This window comes from Dromaius novaehollandiae, unplaced genomic scaffold (genome assembly GCF_036370855.1).
Source record: "Dromaius novaehollandiae isolate bDroNov1 unplaced genomic scaffold, bDroNov1.hap1 HAP1_SCAFFOLD_51, whole genome shotgun sequence".
NCBI lineage: Eukaryota > Metazoa > Chordata > Aves > Casuariiformes > Dromaiidae > Dromaius > Dromaius novaehollandiae.
In genome coordinates this window covers 859,355-872,689 of record NW_026991437.1, presented here as the reverse complement: position 1 = coordinate 872,689, position 13,335 = coordinate 859,355, and positions in this window count along the sequence as shown.

The following is a 13,335-nucleotide window of genomic DNA, read 5'->3' as shown; positions in this document are numbered from 1 at the left end:
GCTGCGTGGCCTAAAAGAGAGGGAATGCTGCTGTTAGCCAAGCCTACAGTGCGGGCTTTGCTTTGCCAGTGATCCGTTGAGGGGCTCCCTCGCCACCAGGTTCCTCAGCTCAGCAGAGCGGAGAAGCCCAGGGCCTGGGGGCCTTTAGGAAGCTCTGAGCTGCAGCACAGCACCCTGCGGGCACTAAGGCAGTTGAAGACCTCTGGCCTGACACAGGCGTAATCACCCACACGCGTAGTGTCGTGGCCTGACACAGTCTGGTGGCACTGGGCTCTCCCGAGCAGAAGGGGCAGCGCCTTGCCCAGCCAAAGGCTCTGCTGGGCTGCCTGGCTGCCCAGGCTGGAGGGCAGTGCTGCACACAGCCCCAGGGCTCAGGGGCTGTCTGTCGCCACGATGGAAGCCGGGCGGCACACAGGGCTTCTTGCCTTATCCCTCCCTGCTTTTTGGGCCCCGTCACACCCACCTGCCCAACTCGGCTGGCATCTCCTCTAATCCAACTCCGTCACCAGCAGGAGGGAAAAGGTCGCTGTGCGGCAAATCCCCGCAGGCCTCTTCCCAAAGCACTTGCTGGCCTCTGCAAAGCTCCTTGTTTGCAGAGCTACACACGTCTGCAGGCTGGGCTTTTATGGAGGGCAGCTGTTGATGACGTCACAAGAGCCAACCGCCAGGGAGGCAAGGTGTTGCCCATGATGACCTCAGAGGGGGGCTTACCCAGGAGGGGGTTGCCACGCAGCCTGAGCCAGAGGAATCCTGTGTGTTAGCCCCCACCCCAAGCCTGAAGCCTCCCGGCACACCCGCAGAGGAGCCCTGGTTAGCCCAGAGAGCCAGCTCACTTGGTTGCGCGGGCAAGCTGCTGCTGTGCCGTTGCACCCCTCGTCCTCTACCAGGCTGATGTGTCGTGTCATCCTGGGCAGGGCTCAAAGGGCTGAGCGTGAAGCCCTGCTAAGTCAGAAGGGAGAGTGGCAAGAGCTTTCTCCTCTTGAGACCCACCCGGGCATTGACACGGCACTGCAGCAAGCCAAAGGACATCAGCCAGGTGACCTTGTTGGCCCTGGAAGACATAGCCCCGCCTCTGCTAGGAAAGCAAGAGTAGAGCGGTCAGCTTGCTGGCACAAAGGCAGATGTCTCTTCCCCTAGGTACACCTGCACCTACACGGAACAGCGGGGTTGAGGGGCACAGGCTCCCTCAGCAGCCCACTGATGGGCACCCAAAGGGGAGCTCCAGGGTCGGCTCTGAGGTGCGTTGCAGAAATGCAAGCAACCATTGAGCAAGAGCAGGGGCCAGGACTGGAGACGGGGACAGCTGCAGGCCAGCTCCCGCAAGGAGTGGGCCTGAGCTTCAGTCAGGCTCCTGGGCCAGTGGGTGGAGGTGCCAGGGCAGGCCGCTCAGGGGAACTAAGCCCTCCTTAGTGCACGCCGGGCCCTGACGGTCCAGGCCGCGGTCTGTAGCCTTTGCACTTCTCTGCTGCGGCCTCTGCGGTTTGTCAACGCCTCCCTTGACCTGGCAGATTCAAAACTGGATGCAGGCGAGCCCTAGCAAGTGCCGAGTGTCTTCCACACATTCCTCCATCTGCTCGCTCTACAGCAGCTGACGCAGCCGCACACACGCTTGGCCTTTGCTGCTGCCGAAGCGCATTGCCTGCTCATGGTTAGCTTGCTGTGTGCCAGGACCCCCGGGGCCTTTTGTGCAGCACGACACCGCAGCCCATCAGGCCCCAGCACATGCTGCTGCTGCTGCTGCTGCTGCTGCTGTTGCTTGCGGTCTGGCCATGCCTGGGGCCAACCTTTGCATTGATCGTTGCTAAGGCTGAAGCAGTTCCGCGTGGCACAGCCTGCTGAGGTCTTGCTGAGTAGTGGCTCTTCCTTCGGCATAGCTAACTCTCCTCACACTTGCCGAGGGCTCAGTCGATCCCCACGCTGAGGTGGTTTAGGAAGGTATTGAGCAGTATCAGAGGCAGGCAGGCGCCCGGAGGAACTCTGCTTGGGAGCAGCTGCCCATTGGACTTGGAGGCATGAAGCAGCAGCAGCCTTGGAGCTTGGTGCTGTGGCCAGTGCCCATGCAGCTTGTGGTGCCCCTGCCCAGCGCAGCTCTTGCCAGCTTGTCAGCACCTTGTCTGCCAGGTGCTCACGCCAGCATCTGTTCCGGCTCTTTGTCCAGCTGGTCCCTAGGCTCCTCGTTGTCACCTGGGTGCTCCTCAGAGCAGCGGGCTCTCTAGGCAGAGCAGGCCTAGCATGGCTGCCTGGGTTCCCATGCTGCCTTTGCTCTGTCCCCCCACCCACCGAATCACAGAATCACAGAATGGTTGAGGTTGGAAGGGACCTCTGGAGATCACCTAGTCCAAGCCCCTGGCTCCAGCAGGGTCACCTAGAGCATGCTGGCCAGGATGGTGTCCAGACGGCTTTTGAAGATCTCCAAGGAGGGAGAGTGCACAAACTCTCTGGGCAACCTAAGGGTAGCCTGTGATGGTCTCTTTCCTCCAATTTTCCAGCATCACTTCAAATTCTGAATTTGCCCTCCAAGTTGCTTTCAGAGCCTACCAGAGTAATGTCAGGTCATCTGCAAAGAGACCACTCCATCCCCTCAGTCCTTAATGGGACTGCTTAGCAGGACTGTACCCGGGACAAGGCTCTGCAGAGCCCCACTAGACGGAGGTTTCCGTTTGGCCAGCAAGTGCCTCCTCCTGGACACCCTGGGCTCAAAAAGGCGGCTTTGGGGAGACATTTGCTTCACTTGAGCGTCACAGAAGACCTGGGAAGGCCACCAACGCATATGACTTGAATCTACCTTCCAAGAGGTGATTTTGCATGAAAATCAACACCCAAGAAACATTAGAATGTTTTTCATGTGTAGATATATACTTTGCTATTTCACCCAAAAGAAAGAGAATAATCAGGGGAAAAGATGGAAAACGTAGCCCCAGTTCCTCGGAATGTCGACTAGAGGTTGCAAATATGCTCTGTCACTCTTCCATGTTATTCCACATGAAGACCCACTCATCCCAAAGCTGAAAGAGCAACCGTGGGGTTCACTGGGGTCCATTCCTTGGAAAGAATTAGTCACAAAGGACTTCACGAGCAGAGAAGTGGCTGGCTTGGGAGGCAGAAGCCTAGAGAAGCAAACATGCTTGTGCTGGAAACACAGTGACACGCTCGGAAGGCACATGAGGATCAGCGATTCCTTTGATTGGAAAAGACCAGTTTCCTCATCTCTGGACTCTGCAACAGGGACAGAGACCCGTGAGAGGATGCCAGGGAACTCCTGGCATCACTCACAAAGGCAGGAAACCCGGAGGCCTGCACCGACTTTAGGAACTCGGGGGCTATTGTCTGGGTTGTTTCATGGCCAAAGCGGGTGGTGGCCATAGGAGTCATGTTGGTGAGGCCGCGGCGGTGAAGTCACAGAGATGCAGGCAGCCCATGTCCCTTGGTCTCACAACACAAGCACAGGCAGTGACAGCAACCCCTCTCTGGCAGCCTGCAGCCAGAAGCACAGCAGAGAGACTATAGACCTGCGCAGAAGCAGGACTAAGAAAATTAGGGGCAAGGGGATGCAGGTGGTCAACAACACGGAGCAGCTCCCCAGTGGGACAAGTTAAACACACCTGAGCCCTCTAGCTTGGGAAAGAGAGGCCCGAAGCCACCACAGAGACACCAGTGTCTGAGGTCATGAGAAGGTGAAGGGACAAGGTGAGGAGGGACCACCAGCTCCCATGACACCAGAGCGCAGGGGCATCCCGTGGAGCAACCAGGCAGGAATTTTACACTGGAATACAAGGAACTCTCGTCACACAGCACCCAGGGAAATTGCTGAACTCCCTGCCCTAGGATCCCAGACATGGACAAGGAGGAATGGCTTCATAAAGCGATGAGATCGCCCTGCGCTATTAACACAAAAGGGCACTAAACCACAGCATTGGGATTGGGGTGGGAAGTACCAGAGGAGATGGGGTCCTCGGAAAGAAAAGAGCCACCCAAACCCAGACCCAAGACATCAGCACCCCACAGGCACCATCAAGGTCACGCTGCAGCTACGGCCAGACATCACAGCAAATCCTGTCAGCAAGGGATTCTTTTTTCTTTTTTTTTTGGTTTTTAACATCTCCCATTTCTGCCTCTGTTTCCAGGCTCTCTGCAGCTGCCTTAGACCCCTTTTAGCCACCACAAACTCTGGCGATCGCCTTTGCAGGGTCTAGGGCAGCAGAAATGTGGCACATCCCTTTTATCGCAGTTGGGTTAGAATAGCCAGCTCTAATTAATGTCCATCACATAGCAGTCACCAAAGCACTCAATAAATGGGAATAATATGATGTTGTTATAAGACAACCCTGGAAGCTCAGAAAGAATGGTCATGCTGTTTAAACTAGGCAGATTAGGATAACCCCTATCTCTATTTTCTGAAAAGAAGCATTCTTGAATCAAGGGCATCCTAGAACTGCTAAAGCCCTAAGAGAACCATTAAATCAAAACGTTTTACTTCTAGGTACGTATTGCCAATTTGGCAAAAGAATTGGAGGTCCATGTATCCCTAACTGAACTGTCCTCATTATACTACAAAAAATCACGCCCATAGGTCCAAAAGACCCATGCGCAGGTGAAGACCCCTCCCCTGAGCATGCGTAGTACTAAAATGGTGTGTAAGCAAAATTGTAATTGTATGTAAATCATTAACGAATCAGTGTAAAAGGGAAAGTTGCAAACTTTGCAATTTGTTTGTATAGATGCTCCTTGAGAAGCCAGGGTGGGGGTGTGCTTGATCTGTGGGAAACCACCGAGCACCCAGGCTTGCGCAACTCTGAAATAAAGCAGCAAATGTCTCTCCTGAGTGTGTAATTATTGGCTTACTGCACACCGGGCAACAAATCCGCTCTTTGGACAACAGTGTCAGTGGGTAGAACAGTTCCGAGACACTTGGCCTTTAGGCCACATTACTCGGAAATAACACCAAAAGGGCCTTCTTACAGTCCTGGCTGCCAAACGGCCCCGGGGCCGTAGGGGACCATCAGTCAGGGCTCTGGCTGCAGCCCCCAGTGCTGCCCAGCATCTCCCCTGCAGGCCCCGGGGCATCCAGCGATGGGGGAGGGAAGGAGGGAGAGGCAGGGAGAGAGGAAGAGAAGGGCAGAGGGAGGGAGGGAGGAAAAGAGGGAGGAAGGAAGAGAAGGAGGGAGGGAGGGAGAGGGAGGAGCAGAGGAGGCCAGGGCAGCCCTGGGAGCCCAAGGGCCGCTGTTGCTAGGCAGCACGGGGGGAGGGGGGGCACGAGGAGGCCACATGACCTGCAGCTGGTGCTGTTGCCAGGCAACACTGGGTGGGGCAGCAACAGGCACTGGGGGAGGTGTTGGGAGGTGGTTGGAGCTGGGCTGGGGCAGCCATGGTGGGGCTGTGTGTGGGGCTGGGAGCTTCAGGGAGCCAGGCCCTCCACGGCCCTGGCCCTGCTGCCCCCGGTGGTGTGGGGGCTCGGAGGAGCTGGGCCCGCACCCAGGCCCCGCACACAGCAGCTGCCGGCAGGAAGGGACGACCAAAGGCCCTGCATGGGCGCTGGAGGCCGGACCCGGCTCCTCACAGCGCCTCTGGTGCTGACGCGGCTCTTCGGGGCAGAGCTGGGGCCCTTCACGTGCCTAGAAAGTAGGAGGCATGGGGAAGCATGACACTGAGACCCTCCAGCTGGCTCTGAGCAAGAGTTGCCTCAGGAATGGACAAAAATATGCCTGCTGTGTTTTTCATGTGTGTTTCGAAGTGGCAGATAGGGCTTACTTGTCTCAAACTTTGTGCCAGTGCACTAAGAGAAGACTTGCAGTTTGCCTAATCCCAGTGTGAGGCCAGAGCCAGAGCCTCTGCGTCATCTCAGCCAGTGTTCTCTCTAAAAGACGTTCAGCTGTTTGCAAGAGCATTTACCTGTGTGATTTGCAGAGCAGTTCCCCAATATTGCAGGTGTTTAACAGCGACCTCTGTATTTATACGTAGCTGGTTCAGTTTCAAAATGTTTATGCTGAGAAAGGAGCTCAATAAGATGAAGCTGTCATTAATAAGGAGATGAAGAGGACTCCATAGATCACATACAAAAATGCAGCTGTGCAAAAGGGACAGCCATATATAATGTAATGCTCAGTGGTGCAAATGTAGCCTCCTTTTAATGAGCAGTGCTTCTTTGTGAATAGTTGTATTTGTATTGCCTGTTTATTTGCAGAGTTTTTGACTTGATTGTATCTTGAGTAGCGCAAGTTGAGTATTCAGGAGGGTCCTGAAGCCAGCTGCCCTAGCCGCTCTCCCTCTCATCTACTCACTGCAGAGCACTGTCTCTGGCAGTGCTTACAGAAGGTCTCTTGTCTCGTGGCTCAGCTGGTAGTTCTGCCTTGCCATCACCCCATGAACCTGCACTCGATAAATACACGTGTACTTGGGGTTGCCCCAGTTGCTCTGCACCTGGAATTTGATATACTGGAAGGCTCTGGGAAGCTGCTTCTGCAAAGGAAACGGGGGGAGCCGTCATTCCTCAGGTGTAAGGAGCAACAGCACAGCAACGTAGCTTCCTTTGCCAGCGCTAGCCCTGCTGGGGAACAAACTGGAGCCCTGACAAAGGAGGCAGCCAGGGTTGCTATGCCAGAGCCACAAGGCACAGGATGCTTTGGCTCATCCTCCGCACTCTGTGGTCCAAGCCCTTGCAGGCAAAGCTCAGTTTGCCCCTCGCGTCGTGCCCACACGCACTCACAGTACCTTCAGGCGGAAGGTCTGAACAGCCTCTTGGTCCACGTCAAATACAAAGAGCCCCAGGAGAGTTTCTTCTGCTGCTTCCTCATCCACGCCCTCAAAGGCAACCGACAAGGGCAGCAGGTCAGGCTCAAGCAGAGCCGGAGGAAAAGTGCCCGCTGCGTCAGACTCGGGGAAGCCTGCCTCATGTCCCACCCCTCTAGCACTAGTCTGGAAGAGGTCAGTGTGGATGTGGCTCAGGCTCTTTTGAGCAAGCGCTCCAAGACCCTGGGCCAGAAAGCACAAAGCAAGCCGCAGAGGCATACCACCACCGTGGGCCCCCACATACGCCATGCAGGGACGCTCTGCTCTACAGCAACCAGCCCACGCTTCTCTGAGAGAAGGCGCCAGGAGAAACAAGGCTCCCTCGCAGCTTTCTGCCCTGGCCAGCTTCCCTGCCCACCCTCCACGCTGGGGCAAGGCTGAGGCTTACGGAGACAGCAAAGTCTTTGGGGGCGCTGCTGACTTCCCCGGAAGGAGAGACCGCCTTGGAGATGTGCTCCACGGTGACAGCCATGGGCCAGATCTGCTCAGGCAGCCGAATGACCACTTGGCCCTCCGCTCCTTGGAAAGCCCAGCACTGTCCAGGGGAAGTGTGCGGCTGAAACCAGAAAGCAGCCACCCTCAGTGGCAAGGCACTCCAGGAGCCCAGCGGACTGGCTGCTTTGCCAGCAGCACAGCCCTGGCTCGGTCTGTTGGCTGGCTTTCTGCATGGAAGGGCACCCAAGTGGATGAAAGGGACAGGAGGGGACTTGCCACCTTGCTTTCAGAAGACGGAAATCTTCCTTACAAAACATCTAGGCTCACCTGCCTTTCCCAAATCCCACTCTGATTTTGCACAGCATTCAGAGACAGGGCGGGGCTGCCTAGGGGAGGTCACCCCGTGAGCCTTCAAAGAGTGTGCAGGAAGGACGAGCCCCCTTCCTCCAACTCGGCAGATCCCGCCAGGCTTGGGGGCCTGGAGGAGGTTCTGTCCTTGCCTGAGTGGCTTGTCAGGCTCCCCCCAACTTCCACTCTCTCTGGAAAGGGGCCGTGGGAGTTGAGGTGGGAAAATGCAGCTGCCAAGGAGAAAGGTGCCCAGCACACTGCAGCCAGGGGTTGTGGGCAGGTGGCTGCTGTTGGGTTCAGCTCCGTTCCCCTCCAGACAGAAGGGCAGCACTGTGGGGAAGCGCAGGGGATCATCAGGAAGAGGCTGAGCCCTGTGGGGCTGCGCGAGACTGCTGCTGTGAAGGGAGGTGTTTGGGGCTTGGAGGCTCAACTTGAAAGCAAGCAACTGCCTCAGAAGTCATGCTGCCTGTGCTATTACCTGCAGAATAGTATCCGGGGGGTTGGCCACGGCAAAGAAGGCGAGACAAAGCCAGCAAGCCTCACTGCCTCGCCCACCATAAGTCCGGGATGTTCTCTCTGCATCGATGGTGGCCCCTGAAAGGCACATGCAAAGCAGCTGCCTCGGACAGGCCAGAGGCTAGGAGCAGCAGGGAGCCAGCAGGTATTTCTCAGGCTGCAAGCCCAGCTGGGCAGACTTGGTGGGAGGGCCATACGCCAGCAGAGGGCCAGCAGACTTTGCGTAGGCATACCTGTGGTTTTCAGAGCCCAGTCCACCGTCTGCAGGTACTTTGCCTCTATCTTCTCAAGGGCTGCCCGTGTCAAGTTGAGAAGGGGCTGGGAAAAGCATTGCAAAGGCAGAGACGGAAAGCAACAGGGAGAATGACACAAACTCATCACGGGGCACTTCTGCATGAAGACTGAGTGCTTGCACAGAGCAAAGGGGAGACTCGGGGTCAGTCCACCAAAGGCAAGACTTGTTGGAAAAGGCACCAGACCTTCTGGTCAGCGCTTTCTGACGAGTCAAGCAAGGACTCGGGGAGAACACCAGTCTCAGGAGCCACCGTGCAGACCTGGCTCAGGTCAGCACTGCCCCAAGCAGCCCTGAGAGCCAGGTTTGCGCTGGGCAGCAAGAGGACAGAGCACACGCTGCAAAGGGCCAAGAGGAAGCAGCAGGAGACAGCCTCCAACTGAGAGCAAGGTCTTTGATCAAATGGCAGCCACTTTACCCCTCTCTTCTCCTCAGCCATCGCCCTCTCCTCCAAGACTTCTGCTATGGAGTGCAGGATGGCCTCATTTGCAGCAGCCAGCTCTGCTCGCAGGTGAGCCAGCTGCTCTTCCAGGAGCTCCCGCTCATGGATCTTCTCCCTCAGCAAGGGCAGGGAGTTGCTGCAGACAAAGGGAAAGCAGATGTGGTGCAAGAGCTGAGCAGCCCCTGCAGGCAGTCCCGAGTAGGGTGCCACAGTCTTGCCCCCATCCTCTTCCCTCCCTCACAAGAGCAGAGGCTTCCCTTCCCCTCCACGTTTAGCACAAGGCAAAGGCTGGCGCCCTGGATGCTTTGCCACTCAGTGAGTTCCATGGGAAGGAAGCCCTCTTACCTGAGCGTTGTGAGCTCTGTTTCTGGCACCCCAGCCTTCTCCTGAAACACAAAGGCCCTCCCTGAGAGGAAGCCCAAGGAGCTGCATGGGGGCTTCCCACAGGACACTTCCCCAGGAAGAGCAGGTGGCAGTTGCTGCTGCTTTCTATCCATTTGGAGCAAGCCAGAGGATGTCGGGCCTTTTTCCAGCCACTGTCTTTGGGAAGTCCATTTCCTGTCTGAGCATTTGCAGACTCCAGGAGCTAAGGCAGGAGCAAAGCCACCTCCTGCCCAAGTGCTCCTTCCTGCAGCCTGCCAACCTGCAGTGCTCACTCAGGGAGCTCTCAGGGTCAAAGCTCATTCAGCAGCTACAGAAAGTGAAGGACAAGCACAAGCGTGTCCCCCCCACACCCCCCCACATCTCTGTGAGGATGAGCCCTGGGCATCTGGACAGGATTCCCAACTTTTGCAGGGGAGGCAGGAGCTCCGAGCTATGGCCTCGGCCAGAGTTTGCTTTCCCCCAGCAAGAGGCACCTACCTGCAGCGCTTCCTCTTGCCACTTGCTCTCGGAGAGCAGCAAGCCCCAGCAGTAAAGCCCAGCTGCAAGTCACCACAGCAAGAGACAGTTATACTAAGAGGCTTTCTAATGGTCCCTGGAGCCACATTTTCTCCTTCCACAGCTAGGGAGCAAGAGCTTGCCTGGGACAGCTGGAGCTGGAGCTGGAGCCAGTGCAGAGCGCGGAGGTGGCTCCAACCCCTTGAGCACTGCCCAGGACCATGGGCTTGGAAAATACACACACCCAAGGCCCACACACCCGCACACCAATGAAGGCATGTGGCCCCGAGCCAAGAGGAAATGCACCAGGCCATGGCAGTTTCTGCACAGACATTGCAACCCCAAAGCTCTGCAGCAAGGAGGGACCTCTAGCCAAAACGCTCCTAGGCGCTCCACTCCCTCCCACGGCCGGCAGCCACGGCAGGCGTGAGGCAGGCTGCAGTCCACCTGTAAAGACCCTCTCTGGCCTTCACTGTGTCACGGAGATGGGAAGCTGGAAGGCGCCACAGGATCTGCTGCCTCTCCCTGCCCCTGAAAGCTGGCATCTGGTCTGCCTGTGCTACCGCGCAAGAGCTTTGGTCAGCGCTGCTCACCAGCCAAGAGTGGGGCCAGCAGGAAAAGGACCCTCAGGCACCTCCTGCCATTCTGCCAGGTGCTGCGTGGCCTAAAAGAGAGGGAATGCTGCTGTTAGCCAAGCCTACAGTGCGGGCTTTGCTTTGCCAGTGATCCGTTGAGGGGCTCCCTCGCCACCAGGTTCCTCAGCTCAGCAGAGCGGAGAAGCCCAGGGCCTGGAGGCCTTTAGGAAGCTCTGAGCTGCAGCACAGCACCCTGCGGGCACTGAGGCAGTTGAAGACCTCTGGCCTGACACAGGCGTAATCACCCACACGCGTAGTGTCGTGGCCTGACACAGTCTGGTGGCACTGGGCTCTCCCGAGCAGAAGGGGCAGCGCCTTGCCCAGCCAAAGGCTCTGCTGGGCTGCCTGGCTGCCCAGGCTGGAGGGCAGTGCTGCACACAGCCCCAGGGCTCAGGGGCTGTCTGTCGCCACCATGGAAGCCGGGCGGCACACAGGGCTTCTTGCCTTATCCCTCCCTGCTTTTTGGGCCCCGTCACACCCACCTGCCCAACTCGGCTGGCATCTCCTCTAATCCAACTCCGTCACCAGCAGGAGGGAAAAGGTCGCTGTGCGGCAAATCCCCGCAGGCCTCTTCCCAAAGCACTTGCTGGCCTCTGCAAAGCTCCTTGTTTGCAGAGCTACACACGTCTGCAGGCTGGGCTTTTATGGAGGGCAGCTGTTGATGACGTCACAAGAGCCAACCGCCAGGGAGGCAAGGTGTTGCCCATGATGACCTCAGAGGGGGGCTTACCCAGGAGGGGGTTGCCACGCAGCCTGAGCCAGAGGAAGCCTGTGTGTTAGCCCCCACCCCAAGCCTGAAGCCTCCCGGCACACCCGCAGAGGAGCCCTGGTTAGCCCAGAGAGCCAGCTCACTTGGTTGCGCGGGCAAGCTGCTGCTGTGCCGTTGCACCCCTCGTCCTCTACCAGGCTGATGTGTTGTGTCATCCTGGGCAGGGCTCAAAGGGCTGAGCGTGAAGCCCTGCTAAGTCAGAAGGGAGAGTGGCAAGAGCTTTCTCCTCTTGAGACCCACCCGGGCATTGACACGGCACTGCAGCAAGCCAAAGGACATCAGCCAGGTGACCTTGTTGGCCCTGGAAGACATAGCCCCGCCTCTGCTAGGAAAGCAAGAGTAGAGCGGTCAGCTTGCTGGCACAAAGGCAGATGTCTCTTCCCCTAGGTACACCTGCACCCACACGGAACAGCTGGGGTGAGGGGCACAGGCTCCCTCAGCAGCCCACTGATGGGCACCCAAAGGGGAGCTCCAGGGTCGGCTCTGAGGTGCGTTGCAGAAATGCAAGCAACCATTGAGCAAGAGCAGGGGCCAGGACTGGAGACGGGGACAGCTGCAGGCCAGCTCCCGCAAGGAGTGGGCCTGAGCTTCAGTCAGGCTCCTGGGCCAGTGGGTGGAGGTGCCAGGGCAGGCCGCTCAGGGGAACTAAGCCCTCCTTAGTGCACGCCGGGCCCTGACGGTCCAGGCCGCGGTCTGTAGCCTTTGCACTTCTCTGCTGCGGCCTCTGCGGTTTGTCAACGCCTCCCTTGACCTGGCAGATTCAAAACTGGATGCAGGCGAGCCCTAGCAAGTGCCGAGTGTCTTCCACACATTCCTCCATCTGCTCGCTCTACAGCAGCTGACGCAGCCGCACACACGCTTGGCCTTTGCTGCTGCCGAAGCGCATTGCCTGCTCATGGTTAGCTTGCTGTGTGCCAGGACCCCCGGGGCCTTTTGTGCAGCACGACACCGCAGCCCATCAGGCCCCAGCACATGCTGCTGCCGCTGCTGCTGCTGCTGCTGTTGCTTGCGGTCTGGCCATGCCTGGGGCCAACCTTTGCATTGATCGTTGCTAAGGCTGAAGCAGTTCCGCGTGGCACAGCCTGCTGAGGTCTTGCTGAGTAGTGGCTCTTCCTTCGGCATAGCTAACTCTCCTCACACTTGCCGAGGGCTCAGTCGATCCCCACGCTGAGGTGGTTTAGGAAGGTATTGAGCAGTATCAGAGGCAGGCAGCCCCCCGGAGGAACTCTGCTTGGGAGCAGCTGCCCATTGGACTTGGAGGCATGAAGCAGCAGCAGCCTTGGAGCTTGGTGCTGTGGCCAGTGCCCATGCAGCTTGTGGTGCCCCTGCCCAGCGCAGCTCTTGCCAGCTTGTCAGCACCTTGTCTGCCAGGTGCTCACGCCAGCATCTGTTCCGGCTCTTTGTCCAGCTGGTCCCTAGGCTCCTCGTTGTCACCTGGGTGCTCCTCAGAGCAGCGGGCTCTCTAGGCAGAGCAGGCCTAGCATGGCTGCCTGGGTTCCCATGCTGCCTTTGCTCTGTCCCCCCACCCACCGAATCACAGAATCACAGAATGGTTGAGGTTGGAAGGGACCTCTGGAGATCACCTAGTCCAAGCCCCTGGCTCCAGCAGGGTCACCTAGAGCATGCTGGCCAGGATGGTGTCCAGACGGCTTTTGAAGATCTCCAAGGAGGGAGAGTGCACAAACTCTCTGGGCAACCTAAGGGTAGCCTGTGATGGTCTCTTTCCTCCAATTTTCCAGCATCACTTCAAATTCTGAATTTGCCCTCCAAGTTGCTTTCAGAGCCTACCAGAGTAATGTCAGGTCATCTGCAAAGAGACCACTCCATCCCCTCAGTCCTTAATGGGACTGCTTAGCAGGACTGTACCCGGGACAAGGCTCTGCAGAGCCCCACTAGACGGAGGTTTCCGTTTGGCCAGCAAGTGCCTCCTCCTGGACACCCTGGGCTCAAAAAGGCGGCTTTGGGGAGACATTTGCTTCACTTGAGCGTCACAGAAGACCTGGGAAGGCCACCAACGCATATGACTTGAATCTACCTTCCAAGAGGTGATTTTGCATGAAAATCAACACCCAAGAAATATTAGAATGTTTTTCATGTGTAGATATATACTTTGCTATTTCACCCAAAAGAAAGAGAATAATCAGGGGAAAAGATGGAAAACGTAGCCCCAGTTCCTCGGAATGTCGACTAGAGGTTGCAAATATGCTCTGTCACTCTTCCATGTTATTCCACA